Source organism: Perognathus longimembris, chromosome 4 (assembly GCF_023159225.1).
Source record: "Perognathus longimembris pacificus isolate PPM17 chromosome 4, ASM2315922v1, whole genome shotgun sequence".
NCBI classification, from domain to species: domain Eukaryota; kingdom Metazoa; phylum Chordata; class Mammalia; order Rodentia; family Heteromyidae; genus Perognathus; species Perognathus longimembris.
In genome coordinates, this window is record NC_063164.1 from 60,572,009 (window position 1) to 60,595,204 (window position 23,196).

At 36.2% G+C, this 23,196-nt stretch overlaps 1 protein-coding gene and 1 pseudogene across 1 annotated transcript in view; one reads left to right on the forward strand and one right to left on the reverse strand.

The window, feature by feature from the left end:
* Positions 1-23,196, reverse strand: part of Psmd14 (proteasome 26S subunit, non-ATPase 14) — an 86,850-nt gene that overhangs the window by 51,553 nt on the left and 12,101 nt on the right. The window lies entirely within an intron of this gene.
* On the forward strand, positions 7,119-7,685 carry LOC125350623 (annotated as a pseudogene).

Here is a 23,196-nt window from a genome sequence, read left to right on the forward strand (position 1 = left end):
AAAAAACTTGTTACTTTTTAAGAGTTAAAAAAAAAAGTTCCCAAAAAAGTTCTTTGGCTGACAATTCCAATGGCCATATTATTCAGAAAAACACAGCAAATTAATTGCAATGTAATACTGCAACAGCTCCCCTCCCGAAAAATATATAAGTTAATTGTATTTGCTTATTTTTAACACTGAAAGCATGATCTAAAATATAGTGCTCAGAAACAGCTTAATTTTAGTCACACAGAATTTTGATACATCTGGGCTTGAGAATCCAACAACTGTACTATTAACCACCTTAACATTAGGATAAATTAGTAGGAGTTGTTTTTTTATTTTCTTCACATCTATACAAAAATTCTCAATATAAAACTGTTTTGAAACATATGAGTTAATATACCTTTCTAAATACATTTTATTATTCTGATAAGGTGCAGATCACAGCATACCCTGATGAATCATTGCCAAAAAAAGCCAAAATTCCTTTTATGGCATGATCTCAGGTTTCCAGATGGCACATTAATTCCTTAAAAAAAAAAAAAAAAAAAAAGGACAAAAGAAAGTAAGAATGGAAATGTCAAAATAATGATGTATTGCCTTTCAAATACCATATTTACAACTACTAATATTCTCATATATTTTAATCATTTTAGGAATTTAAAATAAACCTCAATTATGTAAACAATACTATAAGGATTAATATTAAAATTAATGTACATATGCTGCATCATGCATCTGAGTAACCATGAAAGTACTCACCTTACTAAAAACTCAGAGTAAGAACTAGTCATTTAAAAATCTATTATACCAAACACTACATACTTGTGATAAATCAACAGTTACCAATATCAAAGAAGTATAATTCTACCCACTGATGACATATAGCTTGGCTCCTGAGTAGCTACAACTAATACATTTATTTATTTAAAACTTGATCAGTAAGGGCCAAGATAATGATGGAAAATACAATGCTCTGAGAGTGTCTACACAGCTTACTCTATTACTAAACTATTTTATACCTCTCTCTTCTCACAGTCCACCTCTCAAGACACTCAATTATTTGTTAAACTTGGTTCTTTTCCAAACCTTTCTTTCCCTAGGCCACTAAGATTCTGTATAACAAATCTAAGTGACTGCCCTAAAGCCAATATTTTGGGAATATAAAGTGGGGAACAGGCTGTGGGGTAGGTGTAATAGCAGGGAGAGGGAAGATGACACTATTTCCTAGTTATAAAGAAGCCTGATCAAAATAAGGGTTAGTGGCCCAGTGTACAACACTCAATTGCAACATTTCTCTCCCCTAAAGACATTTGATAGTTACTTTCGAACTACTTTCACCTACTTAAAAAAATGTCTATGGATATACCTATAAACTATGCCATGATCACCAGTCACTGAGATATCTATTAAAGCTGTCCTACCAGAACAAAGACAGAGTGTCTTCCACTCTGGGTGAATATCACATTCTCTACTGTAATACAAAGGAGCAAGTACAATGCCTGACCATTTTTGTTTCAAAGCAAAATTTAGAGGATCAGCTCAAACTTCAAAACCCAGAAGGTAACTACAAACATTTGAGAATAGCAAATCATGCTCTTTTCCAACTAGAAATAAGGACCCAGAATCAAGCCAAACCTTGAGTGTCCTGTACAACAACAGAGTATTATGGTTATCAGAATTATCCCATAATAGACACTATAACTAGCATTAGCATTCTTAATCACTAGTGGTTCACACTACCTTTTAAAAAATAATGTTTAAACACAGTATTTGTGTTTAAATTTCAAAACATAGCCAGAGGCTGGTAGTTCACACCTGTAATGCTAGCTACTCAGGAGGCTGAGATCAGAGAATCACAGTTTAAAGACAGCCCAGGCAGAGCCCTTTGAGACTCGTATCTCCAATTAGTCAAAAACTGGAAGTGGAGCTGAGGCTGGTAGAGGGCTAACCTAGAGCAAAAAGAGCCCAAGGACAGCCCCTAGGCCCTAAGTTCAAGCCCCTTGACTAACAATCAACCAATCAATCAATGTCTTTTGGTTTTTTATTTAAGGTAAAAGTTCCTAGAACAAAATATTTTTTCAATAAATAGGATGAAATCCAATTATTAGACATTGATGACTACTAGTTATTTGGATACTACTGTGATCAGCTATAAAAGCCCAACCCTGAAATGTTAACAGGAATAATAATAACCTTCCCTGTTTGAGTGTATTTTGCTGCATAATTTTTCAATGTGTTTATATTTTCCTTCATTTCAAATATTATCTATCTACTGACAGAAGAGAAATACAAAAAATAAAATATAAGAAAAAGAGAATAAGGGGCTGGGGATATGGCCTAGTGGCAAGAGTGCTTGCCTTGTATACATGAGGCCCTGGGTTCGATTCCCCAGCACCACATATACAGAAAATGGCCAGAAGTGGTGCTGTGGCTCAAGTGGCAGAGTGCTAGCCTTGAGCAAAAAGAAGCCAGGGACAGTGCTCAGGCCCTGAGTTCAAGGCCCAGGAATGGCCAAAAAAACAAAAACAAAAAAAAAAAAAAAAAAGAAAAAGAGAATAATATATGGGTCCAACAAGAGTCCAAAACCATGAGGAGATGTAGGTAGACATGGGAATCAGAAAAAAAAATTGAAAACAAACTTGTGAAATCTTCTGGGTAACAGATACTAGACATGCACTATGAAGAACCAATTAGATGTGGTGCTAGTCCTTAAAAAGTAGCATCAAAGACAGGGAAAATACAAATAAATACAAATATGAATATGTAACTTGGGTTTGGTGCTAAAAACAAAAAGAAATAGAGTAAATCTTAGGGAAATAATAAAAGTAAGGCTTCATGTTAAAGAGCCTCTCCAGAAAACAATGATCTGTTTATACAATAGAATTACATAGAGAACTTAAAAATTCAGATGCCCAAGCCCATCCTCAGGGATGCTGATTTAACTGCTCTGGGGTAAGGTTCAGTCTGTTGACTTACTTGTAGAAAAGCTCCCCAAGTGGGGCACAGTCCAGGTTGAAGGCCACTGACAATAAACATACATAACAAAGATTTCATTATTGTTGGGTTACTAACATGATTGCAGTTAGTTTGCCAGGTAGCTGGCTTGAAATTTCAGAGATCCAGAGTCACAAACAAACACAACAAATTCTATATTACATACCTTTATTTATTATCATTCCAACTCAGATGCAAATGTTTTTCAAAACATCATAAAAGCATGAAGGAGAAATTAACAGTTTTGGGGGCAAATATAGTCCTGGTCCTTCAAAAAAAGACTGCTCTTCCATAACAGCTTGAAGTTAGGTGTAAACTTACTTGCTTTACCTAATCAAAGAGAAGCCAAAGTGACCAATGTCATTTCCACCAAAAGCTTTTTAAGAGCCATTATTCAATGATAATGCTGTCAGACTGGGTCCCAGAGTAGTGCCAATATTACAACACAGAGGACCAAGCTGAACCAGGACAGACATGCAATGAGAGTACAAAAGAAAGCTTTGCATGTTTTTATTTTTGCTTTTTTTTTTTTTTTTGTGCTGGTCCTGGGGCTTGAACTCAGACCTTAACCTTTTTTGCTCAAGGCTAGAAATCTAGCATTTTGAGCCACAGTGCCACTTCTGGTTTTCTGGTGGTAAATTGGAGGTAAGAGTGTCATGGCCTTCCCTGTCTTGGCTGGCTTCAAACCATGATCCTCAGATCTCACCCCCCTCAGTAGCTAGGATCACAGGCATGAGCCATCAGTGCTTGGCCAAGCTTTATAGTTTTCAGCCATGGGCGATTTAGTGGTTGCTCCTGAAGCATAACACAATATTCCTGACATACCATAGAAGACTAAAGAGGAAAGGGACTTTGTAAGTAGTCTAGAAGAAATGTTAGGAGCAAGTTTATTTAAATGAATGATAGCAGCAAGGCTATTCAATTTAGAAAGAGAATACCTGAGTAAGAAAATCCTTCTTAAAAGTCAGGTAATGGATGAACAGAATGGCATGGAACATACAGAGAATTAAATACTGTAGTATAAAGCAGCTAGTTAAAGATAAGAAAAAGTTGGATCAGGAGTTATAACTCCCAAATATTTCTGATTGCATTAGGAGAGATGGCCCTTCACTGTATTCTCATTCTCTTGAAAAACACTACAGTTTGGTTTTAGAAATATAACTTTTATCCAACAATGAAGATCACTAACATCCTATAATGGAAACAGAAATAAATGTAAAACCAGTTCTACATTTTAAAAGTACTGTACAATTACTTGTAGTGGAGAAACTAGTGACAAGGAGACCACAGATAAGAATATGAAAAGGCTTGAATTAAGCAGAGGGAACGACAGAAGGAAACACATTCAAGACAGGCTTAGGAAAGAAACAAGAGGTATGCAATGATACTTAGGGACTATAAACATGGGGAGGAGGAGTACAGTATAGTTATAGGTTTTTGCTTAGCCAGCTAGGTATACATCAATATCATTAACTACCTTCAGGCCATGTCTAAATTCTCCAGAATCTACTTCTTAAAACATTTATAATACATCATTCTATTGATTAACATGCTTATGTGGACATGAAATCCATTTGTATCTCTTTTTTTTTACTCTGGCAATTATCCAAGATCTCCTCTCATCTCCATTGTCTTGACCAATCAAGACTGGACTCTGTTAAGTTCAATGTTAACACAGCTGTACTAACATTATATTTAGTCTACAAATGGCTAGTTAGAATTTTGCCCAAAGAGGAACAATTTAAGATGGTCCAGAAGAAGTTATTCCCTTAAAATTAAACAGTCTAACACCTGATCTTCATAGGACCAGTTTACTTTCTTCTTGGTATAAATTACTGAAGTTCAACATCTCCTAAAAAAATGCCAAATAAAAAGATATAATACTGGGCCAGCAATGTGGCTTAATGGTAGATAGAGCGCTTGCCTGGCATGCATGAAGCCCTGGGTTTGATTCCTCAGTACCACATACACAGAAAAAGCCAGAAGCGGCACTGTGTGGCTTAAGTGATAGAGCACTAGCCTTGAGCACAGAGAGGCACAGGGACAGAGCCCAGGCCCTGAGTTCAAGCTCCAAGACGGGTAATAACAACAACAACAATAATAATAATATTGAAGTAAATCGGAATTTCAGATATTGCTAACAGGTCCATTTCATTAAATATTTGGTAAATATCCATAATAAAATTATTTATTTGAGGGCTGGGGATATGGCCTAGTGGCAAAAGAGCTTGCTTGCCTCATATACATGAGGCCCTGGGTTCAATTCCCCAGCACCACATATACAGAAAACGGCCAGAAGTGGTGCTGTGGCTCAAGTGGCAGAGTGCTAGCCTTGAGCAGCAAAAGGAAGCCAGGGACAGTGCTCAGGCCCTGAGTTCAAGGCCCAGGACTGGCAAAAAAAAATTATTTATTTGAAATTTAAATTTAACTGGGGATTAAAATAAAAATTAGAAAAAAATGAAGCACCTTCACCAATTGGAAAAAGTTTTCATTTTTGTTATAAATCAGCATCTACTATGAAGCAGCATCTCTGAACGATGTGATAATCATTCACTGAGAAATAATCTTATATTTTAGGAAGAAAATAGTTCAGAGCATAGTACTCACATAGTCATGCTGGTCACTCTGACCTCCATCCCTTGAGTAACACTCCTCAGCAGCCCTAGATTTTTCTGTTTTTGGCTATCAACTGCTCAACATGTCATTAAATCTATCAAATCAAACTCAAAGACTGTCATTTACTTGTTTGTAGCATTACATAAATGGATGTCTGTATATACTATTGTTGTTACTGGCAGAATAACAATAGAAAAGCTAAACATTGAGAGGTAGAAGACATTGAGATAATTCCATACTAGAGAAAGATTACCAAAGCAACACAAAATGGTATTCTCTTTACAAATAAATGTGGTTTTCACTTTTACTGTGTGTGAATGTGTGTGTGTGCTGGTTCTGGGGCCTGAACTCTGTGCCTAGGCACAGTTCCTAAGCTTCTTTTGCTCAAGGCTAGTATTCTACCAGTCAAGCCACAGTGCTCCACTTCAGGTTGGTTTTTTGTTTTGTTTTTTTGTTCACTGAGGACAAGAGTCTCATGAATTCCTGCTTAGGCTGGCTTCCAACCTTTATCCTGAGATCTCAGCCTTCTCAGTAGCTAGGATTACAGATGTGAACTACCATTCCTACTTAACTTGTACTTTTGACTCACTATCTCATCCACAAATGCCAAGCAAGCATTCTAATGCTTTTGTGTGCCAGGCATACATGAATATGCCAAGGTAATTCTTTGCTTGTACGGTATCCATTAAGAAGTTTAGATCCTTTCATTTCAAAACAAAATTAAATGAAAAACTAGAGAAAAAGGCATTAGACAGCAAATTAGTTAGGCACTTGACTAGGCATGATAGTCATTTATATTTCTGATCTAAGTGCTAAGTGTAGTTGTGCCTTTTTCCTAACTAATATTTTCTTCCTTTCCTTTCATACTTACATACTCCACATTAGAGGTACTTGTCACCATATCCAGCTCCTGACATTTTGGTATGGGGTGGAATCCAATGTAAGCATGCTAGGCAAGCATTCTAACAAACTTTATTCTCCATTCTTTAGCTCATTCCTGTAATACCAGCTACTTGGGAGGCTGAGATCTAACAATTGTGGTTCAAAGGCAGCTCAGACAAGAATATCCATGAGACTTTTGGTTGTGTGTGTTGTTACTGAAGCTGGAATTCTGGCTTTTTGCAAGTTAACTGGAGGTAAGAACCTTACAAACATTCCTGACGGGGCTAGGTTTGCGTCTCGATTCTTACATCTCAGCCTCCTGAGTAACTGGGATTAAAGTAATGAGCTATTAGTACCTGGCAGGTTATGGCATAGATCAAGTGGTAGAAAATCAGACTAGAAAGAAAAAGAAAACAGACTTTTGTACAAAACAATATGACAGTTCCTTTAAAAAAATTAAAATTACCTACCATACAATATAGATTATTTGGGCTCCTCACCCCCCACAAATTCATGCATTAAAATCCTACTAGGGTTTCGCAGCTTCCGCGGTTGAGCCATCACCGCTCTCTGACGTCAGCGCCGCCTCCGTTCGCCGAGCTCCAGCCAAAGAACGGGGGTGAGTAAGGCCTAACTATGCCATGGCTCATACCAAGCAGACTTCCCGCAAATCCACCCGTGGTAAAGCACCCAGGAAACAACTGGCAACAAAAGCCACTCGCAAGAGTGCGCCCTCCACTGGAGGGGTGAAGAAACCCCATCGTTACAGGCCAGTACTGTGGCGCTTCATGAAATTAGACGCTACCAGAAGTTCACTGAACTTCTGATTCGCAAGCTCCCTTTTCAGCTTCTGGTGCGAGAAATTGCTCAGGACTTCAAAATAGATCTGCGCTTCCAGAGCGCAACTATTGGTGCTTTGCAGGAGGCAAGTGAGGCCTATCTGGTTGGCCTTTTTGAAGATACCAATCTGTGTGCTATCCATGCCAAACGTGTAATAATTATGCCAAAAGATATCCAGCTAGCACGCGGCATACGTGGAGAACGTGCTTAAGAATCCATTTAAGATGGGAAGCATTTCATTCTCAAAGTCCCCCCCCCCTTTTCTTGTTATCAGTAGTTCTAAATGTTAGATTCCCCCCCCCCCCCCCCAATGGGGTCAAAAGGTACCTAAGTATATGATTGCCAGTGGAAAAAATAGGGGACAGAAATCAGGTTATTGGCAGTTTTTCCATTTTCATTTGTGTGTGAATTTTTAATATAACTGTGGGAATATAAAGCATTAATGTAAGTCAAAATGTTTCAGCGAACAAGTTTCAGCAGTTCAACTTTATAACAATTATAAATAAGCCTGTTAAATTTTTCTGGACAAAAAAAAATCCTACTGGTTAATGTAGTGCCTTAATACAATTAGTATCCTTACTAAAAGGGAAAAAGTAGGAAAGAGGGAAAAGGTGGCATTGTCCAAAAGGAAATGTAAATCACCTTTAAAATAACATTAAAATTTTTTTTTTAAAAATCCTAGAGAGACTATACATGAAAAATAACTGAAGAAAAAGAGGATCAGGAAAGTGGATCAAACACGTTACCTGCTCAGCAAACAAGAATCTCTAGTTCAATTCCAAGAACCATTAAAAAAAGATGCACTGCATATTGTAATACCAGTTTCACAGCTAAAGATATTATAAGAAACTAAGGTCATTTGATACTAGTAAAGGGGCCCATAAGGTCTTCTCAATAAATGAAGAAAAGATTGTAACTAAATTCAACACCCATCCTGATGGAAACTTTCAACACCAAAGTAGGTATAGTACTGGTCTTCTTTACGCTAATAATGAACATCTATTAAGTGAAGTAGGCCAGACCCAAAGAAACATAGGCACCATGGTTTCTCTATTTGTACTTAATTAGTATTGTACTTAATTGTACTTAATTGTATATGTCTAGGACAGCCTTAGAAGAGGATCACAATAGCTCATATCACATATGACATGACGTATCACATCACACATGACAATATAAAGTGATGCTAATAAAAATGAACTCCAAGATATAGAAACAAAAGGTTTCTGTTTGTTTAATGTACTATGTGATTTCTTTTTTCCTTCATTTTCCCCCTCTCGTTTATTCCTTGTTGTCACTGTTTTTGATTTTGCATATACATTTGCATATACATTTATCTGATTTGGGGAAGGGAAGGAGAATAACAAAATGGTGAAACAAAGGACAAAGGGCAAACCAATGCAACAGCAATACTCACAAGACACTATGCTAGACATCAACTTTACAACTTGGAGGGGAGGGAAGTCAGGGGAAGAAAAGTGAAAGAAAATGAGAGGGGGTAACAATGTTCAACAAGAAATGTACTCATGGGGATGGGAATGTGGCTCAGTGGTAGAGTGCTTGCCTAGCATGCATGAACTTCTGGATTTGATTCCTCAGCACCACATAAACAGAAAAAGCCAGAAGTGACACTGTGGTTCAAGTGGTAGAGTGCTAGCCTTGAGCAAAAAGAAGCGAGGGACAGTGCTCAGGCCTTGAGTCCCAAGCCCCTGTATAACTATAACCCCCCCCCCCATCAACTTTTCAATAAAGATAAAAATTGAATAAAAAATGATCAGTCTTAGTAAGTGATATAAAATTAGATTCCCACATGTAAAATAATTTTTTTAATGTTCATATTCAGTGGTGTGTTTTAAGTCACTATCTACTATGAAGCATAAGGCCCTAAGTTTGAACCCAACTACTATCAACAAAAATGAAAAAGCCAGGCACTGATGGCTCATTCCTATACTCGCTGCTATGTAGGAGATTGAGATCTAGAAGGTCACAGCTGGTGGTCAACTCAAGCAGAAAAGTTTGCTAGTCTACCATTTCCAAAATAATCAGCAAAAAGCAGGGCTAGAGGTGTGGCTTAAGTGGTATACTGTATCTAAGAATCACAAAGCTCTGAGTTCAAACCTCAGTACCATTAGGGAGGGTGGAGAGGAAATGAAGAGAGGGAGAGAGAGAGAGAGAGAGAGGGAGGGAGGGAGAGAGAGAGAGAGAGAGAGAGAGAGAGAGAGAGAGAGACTTTATATTCATGACCCATACCTTGTACCATTTACAAAAGCAAATTCAAAGGTTGATTATGGACATATATATTTTGAAGACTTAAAATCATAAAGCTTAAAACCTACGAGAATATCTTTGTGATCATGTTAAAAAAAAACCCAACACCAAAGCATTAGAGAAGAAACTTTTGTCAATTAAGCCATATCAAAACTAGAACTTTAGTCTTCAAAAGGCACTGTTAATAGAGATAAGCAAGAGAATGTGAGAACATATCTGCAAATGTTATATTTGATAATAACTTTTATCTAGGGTATTTAAAGAACCCATTAGCAAAACAGATTGCAGGTGAAATATTAGAGTTATAGCAAGAATAAGTTTTGGTGTTCTCTTGCACAGTAGGATGACCAAGCAATAACATGCTGTATATTTAAAATTATCTAGAAAAGAGAATTCTTAATATAATCACCACAAAATGGTGTTGAGGTAACAGATACACTTATTTATCCTACATTTATGTATCCAAGTATCACATTATATCCCTTAAGTTTGTACAATCATTGCATGTCAATAAAAAAACAAAGTAAGATTTAAAAAAGAAAAAGGAAATGTATTTAATATACTTTCCTGCCAAACAAGAGAGCTTAGCAATATTGTATACTACACAGCATCCATTGTTTATCCTTAAGTTTATACTTGTAATGAGGAGGTTGACTGGATGCTGCCAAAAGCTTGTTGTCACTGCCCAGGATCTTAAGATAGTATTGAACTCCATATGGCTAGAAAAATATCTAAGATCAAAATATGAACTATAGTTTGTGTTTTTTTTTTTAACCAACAATGGTTCCTAAGCTGAATTCTGAACTGGGAAGTATCTGTACAGTAGTAATGAAAAACCAAAGAGTCATCAATTATATGATTCTATTTTTTAACACTTTAGAAAATGCAAAATAACATATAATGTGAACTAAACAGTTAAGTGTGGAAAGATGGAAGAAAGAATTCACAAAAAAGGACTACCAAATGGAAAGCAAATAAAATTTGAGTGATGGATAGTCACCATCTTGATTGGAGTGATGGTTTTTCAAGTGTGTATTAGGGCCATCTTTTGGTATCTATGGGAAAATGATCCTAAAAACACTCCCCATTTAGGATATCTTTGGATGTTCAAGTCCATCATATGAAATAGTGTGGTATTTGCACATAACCTATGCACATCATCTTGTGTCATTTAATCTCTAGATTATTTATGATACATAGCACAACGTAATAAGTACATTATTAGGGAAGATGACAGAAAAGTTAAGTACAAACATGATTCTTTTCCCAAAAATATTTTGACCTGTAGTTGGTGGAATGCATGGATGTGGAACCCAAAGATTCAGTCTCAGATTCAAAACTTTGGGGAGATGGGAGAAAACAATGTAAAGGTGACTCTGATCAAGACATATTGTACTTATAAACTAACTAATTGAATTGAAACTGTTTTGTACAATCAAAAATAATAAAATTTAGGGGCTGGGGATATGGCCTAGTGGCAAGAGTGCCTGCCTCGGATACACGAGGCCCTAGGTTCGATTCCCCAGCACCACATATACAGAAAACGGCCAGAAGCGGCGTTGTGGCTCAAGTGGCAGAGTGCTAGCCTTGAGCGGGAAGAAGCCAGGGACAGTGCTTAGGCCCTGAGTCCAAGGCCCAGGACTGGCAAAAAAAAAAAAAAAAAAAAAATTATAATAATAATAATAAAATTTAGCAAGCTATACTTATATTTACAACATGTTATTTACATCTTAGTAATATTATTAAAAACAAAAATAACCCTACCCTGAAATTTATCTCTCCAAAATTAGAGTAAACTTAATGAATAACCTTTTAGTATCCACTTTTTGTTTTATTTTTTGCCAGTCCTGGGGCTTGGACTCAGGGCCTGAGCACTGTTCCTGGCTTCCTTTTTGCTCAAAGCTAGCACTCTACCACCTGGGCCACAGCGCCACTTCCAGCTTTTTCTGCTTATGTGGTACTGAGGATCAAACCCAGGACTTCATGCATGCAAGGTGAGCACTCTACCGCTAAGCCATATTCCCAGCCTCTTAGTATCCACTTTTGAATCATTTTCAAATAGAATGGCTACAAATATTTTTGGAAGCATGAAAGAAGAGAAACAGAGCTTACATACAGAGCAGATGACATGATTTGTTATACTAAGAAAATTCAGAATGATCAAAAATAACATTACCCCTCTGTAAATCATGTTGACAAAATTAAATAAAAAAATAACAACATTAATTCAGAAATGTCTAAATAAAAAAATTTAAGCACTAAGAACATAGATCAATAGTAGTACATTTGCACAGTACATACAAGACCCTGGTGTTCAATTCCTAGCACTCTTCTAAAACATTTAAGAGTAGCTTTTCTCTATTTCAAAGTAACATGGCCCTATCTATACTATAACCAAATCACAACACCTGTGCATATGCACACATACATGCACACACGTACAGGCATATTTCAAAATTTCATTTCTTTTAACTTATACATCCAAAAAAGAGTTCCAAGAATTCTTTGACAGTAATTCTAGTTAAAAAAACAACAACACATAAATCTAATTATGCTTCTAGTTGTGATGTTCTGTTTGGAGACCACCAACTTAAAAAAAAAGGAACTCAGAGCCTGTACGTGCTAATCAAGTGCTCTACTGATGAGCTATAACCCATTTTTTAGATTAAATGGTTAACTGAGTACTATATAAACAGCTCTACAAAATATTTTAAATAATTTTTATCGATCCTTAAAAAAATACACAGAGAAATAAAATGTAGATAAATGAAGTAAATTGTATGTTCTACAATATAGATCAAAGGTACATTCAGAACTAGAACCCACATTTGTGGATCCATCTTCACTGGAGAATGCTTGTGAGTTCAGGACATAATCAAGTTAATACCTATCAAGACCTGATGAATCCCCACTCTAACTAAAATACTGATGAGGTATAAATATTTTGGAATCAGAATGACTGAATCTGAGGCTCGATATTTACTGCTTAAAACTGAGACTCAGCTTTCTTTGTGAATTGTGCTAATCAAGTGTGTGGTACTGGACTATTATGGAGATTAAGCGAGATAATACAGGAATGCATTTGGTATATAGCAGGCACATAAATGTGACTCCTCCTATTTTTATCAACAAGCCTTTAATATTTAGAATGACTGCATCTACCAAACTGGCAATTCTAGATACCATATGTGCTCTACAAATACTAGATTTAAGCATTAAAAACTTAATACTTAGTTTTTCCTCTTACCTGAGTTTTATATACAAATACACTTTACCAGGTACATTGGTTTACAAATGAGAGGAGGGAAGGATGGCACCTTTCCTCTTGCTCATACAGACATGCCTGGAACTTCTTCTGATTCTGTATACTTAGAAAAAGTTGGGTTATGATGTCAAAATATTTATGTAATATTTCTTTATAAAATCTGAATAAATTATTTCTACGAGTAACCACTTACATGATGATTCAAGGTATTGAAAATGGACTTTAGTGAATTCTTTTTTAAATTTAATTTTACTGTCAAGGTGATGTACAGAAGGTTGCCGTTACCTAAGGTAGTAAGCACATTTCTTGTCAAACTTGTTACCCTCTCCCTCATTTTCCTTCCCCCAACTCCCCATGTTATACAGTTAATTTCCAAGATATTGTCTTGTGAATTGTGAATTCTTATAAACAAATAACTGCCAGTGTATTAAGAGTATAAAAATCACTACAGTCAAAGAATCAAATTGCAAAGTTTAACTTAAGGATTCTATTTCAAATAAGTGGCATCTCTGAATATACTAAGGAGAAAACTAAATACATACTCACAATAAGCTTCTATAACCCCTTAGCCACGTGCTAGTGGCTCACACCTGTACTCCTAGCTACTCAGGAGGCTGAGATCTGAGGATCATGGTTCAAAGCCAGCCCATTAACTCTATAATTTTAATACCTACAGCTACTTCTAAATAATATTGGCATTTTCATTTTCCTGTGTTCTACCAATATGCCATAAAAGAATCATACGCAAACTGCAATGCTCTAAATAAGATAGTTACTCTTCTTAAATTTAACTACTGGCTGAAAGGCAAGGCATCATGTTTAACTTGAAATGTAGTTTTGCCACATGATACACAAAAATTGTAAAATAGGGGCTGGGGATATAGCCTAGTGGCAAGAGTGCCTGCCTTGGATACACGAGGCCCTAGGTTCAATTCCCCAGCACCACATATACAGAAAACGGCCAGAAGCGGCGCTGTGGCTCAAGTGGCAGAGTGCTAGCCTTGAGCGGGAAGAAGCCAGGGACAGTGCTCAGGCCCTGAGTCCAAGGCCCAGGACTGGCCAAAAAAAAAAAAAAAAAAAAAAAAAAGAAAAAAAAATTGTAAAATAGTATGAAACGTAATTTATAGGCTATATACAACTCAGAAAGCAAATGAGTAAAAGACAGGCCTGTCTATACTTCTAAACTTGAAATGAGCTAGTTAAAGCTATTCTAAAGGTTCTGTCACAACCAACATTAAAAAAAAAAAAAAAGAAAAGGCCTCTAGGCTGGTTATGTTCTCATTATTAATTAAAAGACAAAAAGCTGGGTGATGGTAGCTCATGCCTGTATTCCTACCTACTCAGGAGACTGAGATCTGTAGAACCACAGTTTGAGTCAATCTGGATAGGAAGTCCATGAGACTCCATTTCTAATTTCATAAATAAGCTGGTGTGAGGCATGGTTCAAGTAGTAGAGCACCAGCCAGGAGCAAGAAAGCCAAGCAAGCACAAAGCCTGAACTCACGCATCAGTAATGTCAAATAAAATAATACAGAGTAAAGTAACACTATACTACTAATTTGAGTTCCTGAAACCACTTGAGAGATCCATTATACATATTAATTCTAATAATATAATGTGGCAGAGGGGATATAAGTGGATCTCTTCGGTAAGTGAAGCTTAGGCTGAAGGTAGTTAACCAGTGTGTTCAAGAGATCAAGATACTAAGAAGGCCTAAGTCCAAAGCCAAAGCCTTCATTCTTTCTACATCAGGCTACACCTATACTGCTTAAGCACAGTAATTCCATTTCTAGCAATTTATCTTGGAAATATGTGTGTGAAATAATGTTTTCAACCAGTTACTACAACACTGTTCCAATTCAAAACAGAAAACAAATTATGTGATTTACCAATAGAGTACTGGTTAAATATATCACTTGGGTGGTTTTAGGCTATACTGTACATCTCTATAAATGAGATTTTTGAAAATGAGTTTATACTAATGAAAAAGTGCAAAGAAACACTGTAAACTGTGCCAGACCCATAGTTCACAGACTTAGCAGGCCTGCCTTTGCCTCTAATATCACCAACCAACATTGTGAAGACCATATAAAGAGGCTGGTGTAAAACACGGTACAGGCCAGAGCAGCAGATTAAGCAGAACTTTACATGAGTGGCAGGTATCCCAAGTTCTCTTGATACCACAGAATTCATAAATGGGATCAGCATGTTCTAAAAAAACATGGTGATGAAAAAGGAAAAAAAAGGTTCCACAGCATCAAGCAGTGTTATACTTGAAACCTCATCATCAAAGTGACAGTTTTCAAGTGCCATTTATGATGCCCTAGTCTGGAAATATCCCAGCTAACCCATCTGATCAACAATTTCACAGATGGAAGCACTTGATGGCTAATTGGCAAGTCTATTATTCAAATAAAACAGCTCTCTGTACCTCTTTTTTCATTATTACAAGTCAAGGTACAACCTGATAGGTCACTGAAATTAGGTTAATAAGTGATACCTCTTCCTCCAAAAAACATTTTTAGTAAAACAATATACTCTGATAAGATTTAATCTATTTCTGATTTGTTAAAATAATAATAAATAATGTTTTAAGACATGAGTAAAAAATGCAAACCTTCTTTGAAAGGTTGTACTGTTGTAACCTCTAATTGTAACAATGTGTCAAGATATACATTATCCCAGTGAAGAAAATAAACTATTCACTAATTTCTAGAAGAATTTTCAAATGTGGATAAAGTATTTCATGTCAGTATAAAAAAAATAACCCTCTTACATACCTTAACTTCCTAGTTTTTTCAATAAAAATTACAACCATTTAGAATTTAGTAATATAAAGCAAGTAGCCAGTAGCTACACTATAGTTTATCTACTCAAGACAATATATTTTTTTTCCTGGACAATCTTTATTTTTTTTTCAAATTTTTATTATCAAAATGATGTACAGAGAGGTTACAGTTTCATACGTTAGGCATTGGATACATTTCTTGTACTGTTTGTTACCTTGTCCCTCATACCCCCCTCCCCCTCCCCCTCACCCTTTCCCCCCCTGAGGTGTTCAGTTCACTTACACCAGTTTTGCAAGTATTGCTTTTGTAGTTGTTTGTCTTTTTTTTACCCTGTGTCTCTCAATTTTGGTATTCCCTTTCAATTTCCTAGTTCCAATACCAGCATACACGGTTTCCAATACACTCAGATAAGATTACAGAGATAGTGTAGGTACAACCACAGGAAGGTGATACAAGAACATCATCAATAATAGAAGCTACAGATACACATGGGACGTTGAAAGTAGTTACAACTCAAGACAATATTTTTTATATAGACCCTAGTCTAGCATTGCTAGCAGAAAGATTTGTGTTCAAACTCTAGCTTCATTACATGTTCTTTGACTCACCCATATGATATGGAAATAATTATCCCTACCTATAAGGAATAAGGATTAAATGGGAAGACATACGTAGAAACTTTATATTAGAATATGAATATACTCTGTTAGCTCAATGGCTCTCCTCTGCTCTCCTATCCTACTTCTTTAAGAACGAAAAGGACTCCTGATAGTTGCCAATGAAGGTTGCTTTTCTTTCTGGATCCATATATTTATTCTAGATCCCACTGAAATTACATTTCTTATTCAGAATATCTGACTACAATTTTCATAACATTATAAAATTAAAGGCCTCCAAGGCAGAGAAAAACTGAGTTTAAATATACTCAAAGATCTCACTTAATATAAAATGTAGAACAGGAAATGTATATAGTAACCAGAACCTGAAAGCTGGGGATGGTAGTCATAGAACCTGGTAAATATTACAATAAAGTAAAAACTACCTCCCTATAGTAACTAATATAGATATATTACAGTAGCAAGATATATTGTACTAGGTAATGAAAGTAGTATAAGAAATTTCTCTTTCTACAAAGCAAAATAGAGCACTTTTCTAACACTAGTTTTTGCTGCTTTATTATGTACATTTCGAGTTTTGTTTGGGAGAGGGCAGTGCTAGGGATCAAACAAATTGAGGAAATTGGGAATGCTAGGTGAGTGTTCTATCACTGTACCACTGAACTGTATCCCAACTCTGCTCTACCACTTGAGCCACAGCTACACTTCCGGCTTTGTTTTGCTTTTCGTGTGTGTGTGTGTGTGTGTGTGTGTGTGTGTGTGTGTGTGTGTGTGTGTGTGTGTGTGTGTGTGTGTGTGTGTGTGTGTGTGTGTGTGTGTGTGTGTGTGTGTGTGTGTGTGTGTGTGTGTGTGTGTGTGTGTGTGTGTGTGTGTGTGTGTGTGTGTGTGTTTATAATTTATTGGAGATAAGTCTCGTGGACTTTCCAGCCCCGGATCCCCAGATCTCAGCTTCCTGAGTAGCTAGGATTACAGGTGTGAACTACTGGCACCAAACTCACCCCTAATATATTTTTGAAAAGCATTCTGCTTCTAATTATTCAAGTTCTGATACTTGTAACAAAAGTAGGAGGATAAAAACTAATTAACCAGAAGCTACTGTACAGAGAGGTAAAAATGTATTCCAATGAGACAATGGGAAATGTATAGACAAAAATATGAGAAAAGTTATCACTATCACTAGTTTGTTCTTAATTGTCTCTAAGCCCGCTCATCATGCCCTTCATTGGAAGCATTCAGTCCTTTCTTCACAGGAGAGACAAGCAGGAGAGACACTGGCAACCATTTGAAAAGCAGCATTGACAAGTTGCCCTGGGAATGCCATTACTCTGCTTTGGTGGTAGCTTCTACAATATTCAATAAAGACAGTATCTCACAAAGAATCACCTTATACATACAGGAGAAAATTCCAGTCTTGCATGGCAAGGTTTTTAGTGAGTATGTTAACAATAGGACTGAACTGATAATATCAACTGAAAATTTCAGAAGATGTATTACTCATATGTAAGACAGAAAACTCAAAACATTGGTATGCCAGATCTTCAGCATAACCAGTAAAACAAACATGTAAAAAATATTAAGGGTAAAGAAAGACTTGAGGGCATGGCCACATGGTACAATACTTGCCTAACAAGTGTGAAGCCCCGAGTTCAATTCCCAGTACTTAAAAGATACAAACAACAACAAAAAATGGAGAATGGATCTTTTAGGATCGTAAAACCCAGACATTTGTTGGGCTCATCCTTTTTTTTTTGTCTCCATTCCAAACATTCTTGCTACTAAAAACATAAACATCTGTCATGATCAGAAGTCATATTATTGACTTCAGGTTTAAAACGCTAACCATGATATTTTTCCTCATCATTTTAATTTGGTCTTATCTCATCAGAATGTGATTAATTCTTGTGGACAATTTCAGTATCACTCAAAAAAAAAATCACCACTCTTATGTTCTGAAGAACTCAAAATCATGTATTGTAATTTCTTACAAAAATAGAAATTTAACATTCACAAGTTTTCCTTGAAACACTTGTCACAACTAGAATGTTCAAACAGAATGACACAGATTATTAATGCACCCACCAGGAATTTGTTTCTTTTAGTTAAGAAGCTCAAGAGCAGATTTGAGACCTCCCAAGAGCACATTTTCAGAGGTAAATACCTATAGTGACAATGAAAAGCCTAGCTTACTTTTAAACTGACCTTTTTAGTCTGCCTAAAACTAGTCACTTTTGACCTAACCTTTCTGTATTTTCCACAGTACAAACACCAAATAGAATGATCAATATTTATATTTTTAAAAATAATAATTACTAAAGAACAGCAAATAAAAAGAACACTAAACACATCTTGTACTTTCGCTGTTTTCTTAAGAAAAATTACAGTTGTAAAAAAAGGGACAAAGAAAGAAAAGTGTTAAAAAATTCTTGACCTCTCCCAACTTAACTGGAAGGAAAATGGTCAAATAAATACAAGGATACTCAGAAAGGCTTTTTATAAATATACAGGGGCATAACATTCGATAATTCAAAAATAGATAAAAAGAAAACAGAAGCATTCATATACACATAATAGATACATACCATTAAGAGAGGTAGGCTAAAGAATTAGGAATATAAAGAAGCTCAAAAAAGCTTTTTATCAAATCCTGTTAAATCATTTTCATGCTACTGCACCACTTATAAAAAAATTAAAGCTTTTATTTCAAATGTGACAGGTTTCAAGACTAATTCTATGCATTAACCTATGACAGCTCATGCCAGACAACTGTCTAACAGATAAAGATGAAATAAAAATAAGTACAATAAGCCAGGCACCAATTGCTCACACCTGTAATCTTAACTACTCAGGAGGTTGAAATCTGAGGATCATGGTTTGAAGCCAACTCGGGCAGAAAAGTCCCAGTGAGACACTATCTTCAATTAACCACTCAAAAACCAGAAGTTGCACGGTGGCACAAGTGGCAGTGTGATACCCCTGAGAACAAAGAGTCTCAGGGACAGTGCCAAAGCCCTGAGTTCAAGCCCCACAAATAAAAAAAAAAACACACACACACAATAAAAATAGGACATTTGAACAGGTTGAAATTAGGAAGGAAAAAGAAGGTAGAGTGATAGAGGGTATGAGACTAAATGGGATACACTGTATATGTGTGTGGAAATGTAACAGTGAAATCTGCATAAGTAATCTATGTTAATAAAAAATTACTTCAAAAAAATTACTTCCTTCTGTTTGTATTCTTAGCTTCCTGTATTTTATCTCTTAAGTATCTAAGACTTTTTAAAGGCCTAATTTTGACGACTTTCTTCTGCTAAAAACTTTCATGGTTTCTCAACATATTCCAAAGAGTATTACAAGGTTCTGCAAGATCTAGTCTTTAACCACCTATTTAATGTCATCCCATTCAAATGCAAGAAAGGAAGAAAATGGATATGGATACCTTGGAAATGCACGACTAAAAGTATGAAGCCAGGCACCAATGGCTCACGCCTGTAATCCTAGCTACTCAAGAGGCTGAGATCTGAGGATTATGGTTCAAAGCCAGCCTGGGCAAGAAAGTCTGTGAGATTCTTATCTCCAATTAACAACCAGAAAACCAGAAGTGGTGCTGTGGCTCAAAGTGGCAGAGAACTAGCCTTGAGAAAAAAGAGCTGAGGGACAGTACACAGCCCCATGACTGACCAAAAAATGAAAATAAAAGTACTGAAAAGTAAATTTAAATACATTTTGAGTTTGTCCCATTTGGTAATATTTTTTAAGAACTAAATAAAAATGTTAATATCACTTAATGTAACGTGGAATTTAATGTTAGTAGTATCTTGTTCTTTTGCTTTAGTCTGGACCTTTGTATGAAGTAAAAAGGATTCTACACAATAGCTATACCCTTATGAACACATAAGATGATGCTAAGTGAAATGAACTCCATGTTATGGAAATGATTGTTATATCACAGTTGTAACTACTTTCAACGTCCTATGTGTATCTGTAGCTTCTATTATTGATGATGTTCTTGTATCACCTTCCTGTGGTTGTACCTACACTATCGCTGTAATGTTATCTGAGTATATTGGAAACCATGTATACTGGTATTGGAACTAGGAAATTGAAAGGGAATACCAAATTTGAGAGACACAGGGTAAAAAAAGACAAACAACTACAAAAGCAATACTTGCAAAACTGTTTGGTGTAAGTGAACTGAACACCTGGGGGGGGGGCGGAAGGGAAAGGGGGAGGAGGGAGGGGGGTAGGAGGGAAAGGGTAACAAACAGTACAAGAAATGTATCCATTGCCTAACGTATGAAACTGTAAACTCTCTGTACATCAGTTTGATAATAAAAATTTGAAAAAAAAAAAAAGCTGAAGTTTCTTTGCATTCCCTTCTCATTAATTTGGTGTGAGTTATGGAGGCTTTTACATGATAGCTACTAGATACATTTGACTACCTAAACTTAAATAAGTTTTAAATAGTTATGCTACATACATCTTATGGACCCAAGAGGTATTTGTGAGAACAGTAACTAGAACATAAAATTTCATTTTTTAACTTCCTAGGCTGAAATGCTTTGCAATTTGTCAATATTCCAAACAATTCTATATCTCCTGATATGCAGGTATAAGAGTTTCTCTAAAGTGAATAAATGGAACTGCTGACTATCTTGAAGTCTGGGAATTTTCAACATATTATATACTGTCACATTTCTCTGCTAAGTAGCGTAAACCATTTAGAATCCATACTTTATGTTCACTCAACATCTTTATATATGGTCTACTATTTTCTAGGGAATGCTTTAAGTACTGAGCTACAATCCTTCACCAACATCTCCTACCCCCATACACCACCCTCTATCTCCATATAAGTAGAAAACCTTTCATGAGAATTACTGCTTCTCTAAATTTTCATTAATATATACGTACTCTTATCTCCAGTTAGCCAGTAAAAAACCACAATTGGAGACAAGTCATCTTATGAGCGTCAGCTGTAAGTGAAAAAAAAAAACAAACCCAGTACCAGTGCATACATATACAAAAAAACAACAAGCCAGATGTAGTGGTTTTGTTATGTGTATTCCTATAATCCCAATTACTCAGACAACACAAGAGGATTTCAGTTCTAGGCCAGTGTGGGAAAAGGTTAGCAAGACTCCATCTCAATAACAGGCTGGGCATGATGGGGCCAGCAATCCCAGCTATCCACTGGACAGAGGTAGGAGAGTCACACACATTCCATATATATAGTCTTAAGTCCATCCAGGCAAAAGTGCGAGACTGTTTGAAAAACAGTAGAAAGGACTAGGGTAAGGTTCATTTGCTAGGCCTTGAATTTAATCCCCAATACAACAAACAATGACAGGGGTTTAGTTTTTATTCCCAATACACAGTCACACTGGTTATCTTTTTGTACACTAAAAAAAAAAAATTAGTGGGGACAAGAGTGGAAAACTGGGAGAGTGCAGGGGAAGGGGCGACATTGTCAAAAAAGAATGTACTCTTTACCTAACTTATGTTGCTGTAACGCCTCTGTACATCACCTTTATAATAAAAATTAAAAAATCAGGTTTTTTGAGAGAGTCTTTTTGTAGAGCAATAGGGGCTCTCTCACCCAGTAGCCCAGGCTGCCCTTAAATTTACACTGCTACACCCAGCCTCTTCACCATATTCTAATTAGTGATACTAGGGTTTGAACTTGGGGCATCATATTTGTTAGGCTGCTATGATATTGCTATGAGCCCTATTTTTTACTGGTTACTTTTAGGATAAGGTCTCACTTTACCCCAGCATGTGTCTTGATGTACTATCCTCCTACTTTTAGTCTTTGTAACATGTTGAGATCACAGTTGAATACACCTGTGTCCAGCTTCCTATCATTGAGATAGATTTTGCCCTGTCTGGCCTGGAACCACAATCCTCTCATTCTGTCTTCCAAGTAGCTAGGATTACAAGCAAGAACTGGTGCCCAGCTTGTTGCTGATCATTCTTAATCTACAAACCACTTCACATTCTTTTTCTAAGAGGTTATCTTTTTTTGTATTACTTCTATATTTTTTTTGTATTACTGATTTTACTGATTTTTGTTTCTGCTTAATGCCTTGCAGATGAATGTGTTACAATTACCTCCTCCATAAAATTAAGTTTAAATCTGTGTTTCAGGGACAAGAATTAGTAATATTTTTACTAAGGCAGTAAAAATGTGAATATTTTCCTACTGAGCGTGCTTTCCTATCTTGAGAGGAAAAATATTTTAAAAACAAAATGGGAGCTGGAGGCATGGCTCAGTGTTAAGTGCACTTTTCAAGCAACTCAAGCCCTGAGTTCAAACCTGTTAGCACAAACAAAACAAAGCAGGACAGGTGCTGACTGCCTGTGTCTTAGCTACTTAGAAAACTGTTATCTAGAAAACTGAGAGTTAAAGCCCAAGCAGAAAAGTTCCCTATGGCTGAGGGGTGGTTCAATTGGTAAAGCACCAACTGAGTAAACATAAAAACTAAGCAAGCACGAGGCCCCAAGTTCAAATTCCTGTACTGTCCAAAAAAAAAAAAAAAAGAGACTGTTCATCCAAAATTACTGGAATAAATGAAATAAATTTTCCCATTGCTATGTTAAATAAATCCCATTTATGCAGCATTAGAACAAATCTAGGATAACAAAATCGTTTTTACTTCAAGACCTATAGTAAGAAACCAGAAAAATGGTTATTAGTTAATCTACATTAAAACCACATACTATAAAGATTTGGAAGTTATAAGAAAATACATCACATTCATTGGAAGATTGGTCAGTATGTTGAAAGGGGTGACCCTGATCAAGACACAAGTTCATGAGAACCTTTCACAACACAATGCTGGTGAGTTGGTATATGCCTGCCCTACTCGGTTACACAAGAGGCTGAGATAGGCAAAAAAAGTCCCTAACACTCCATATCACAGGAAGAGTCTGAACATGGTGA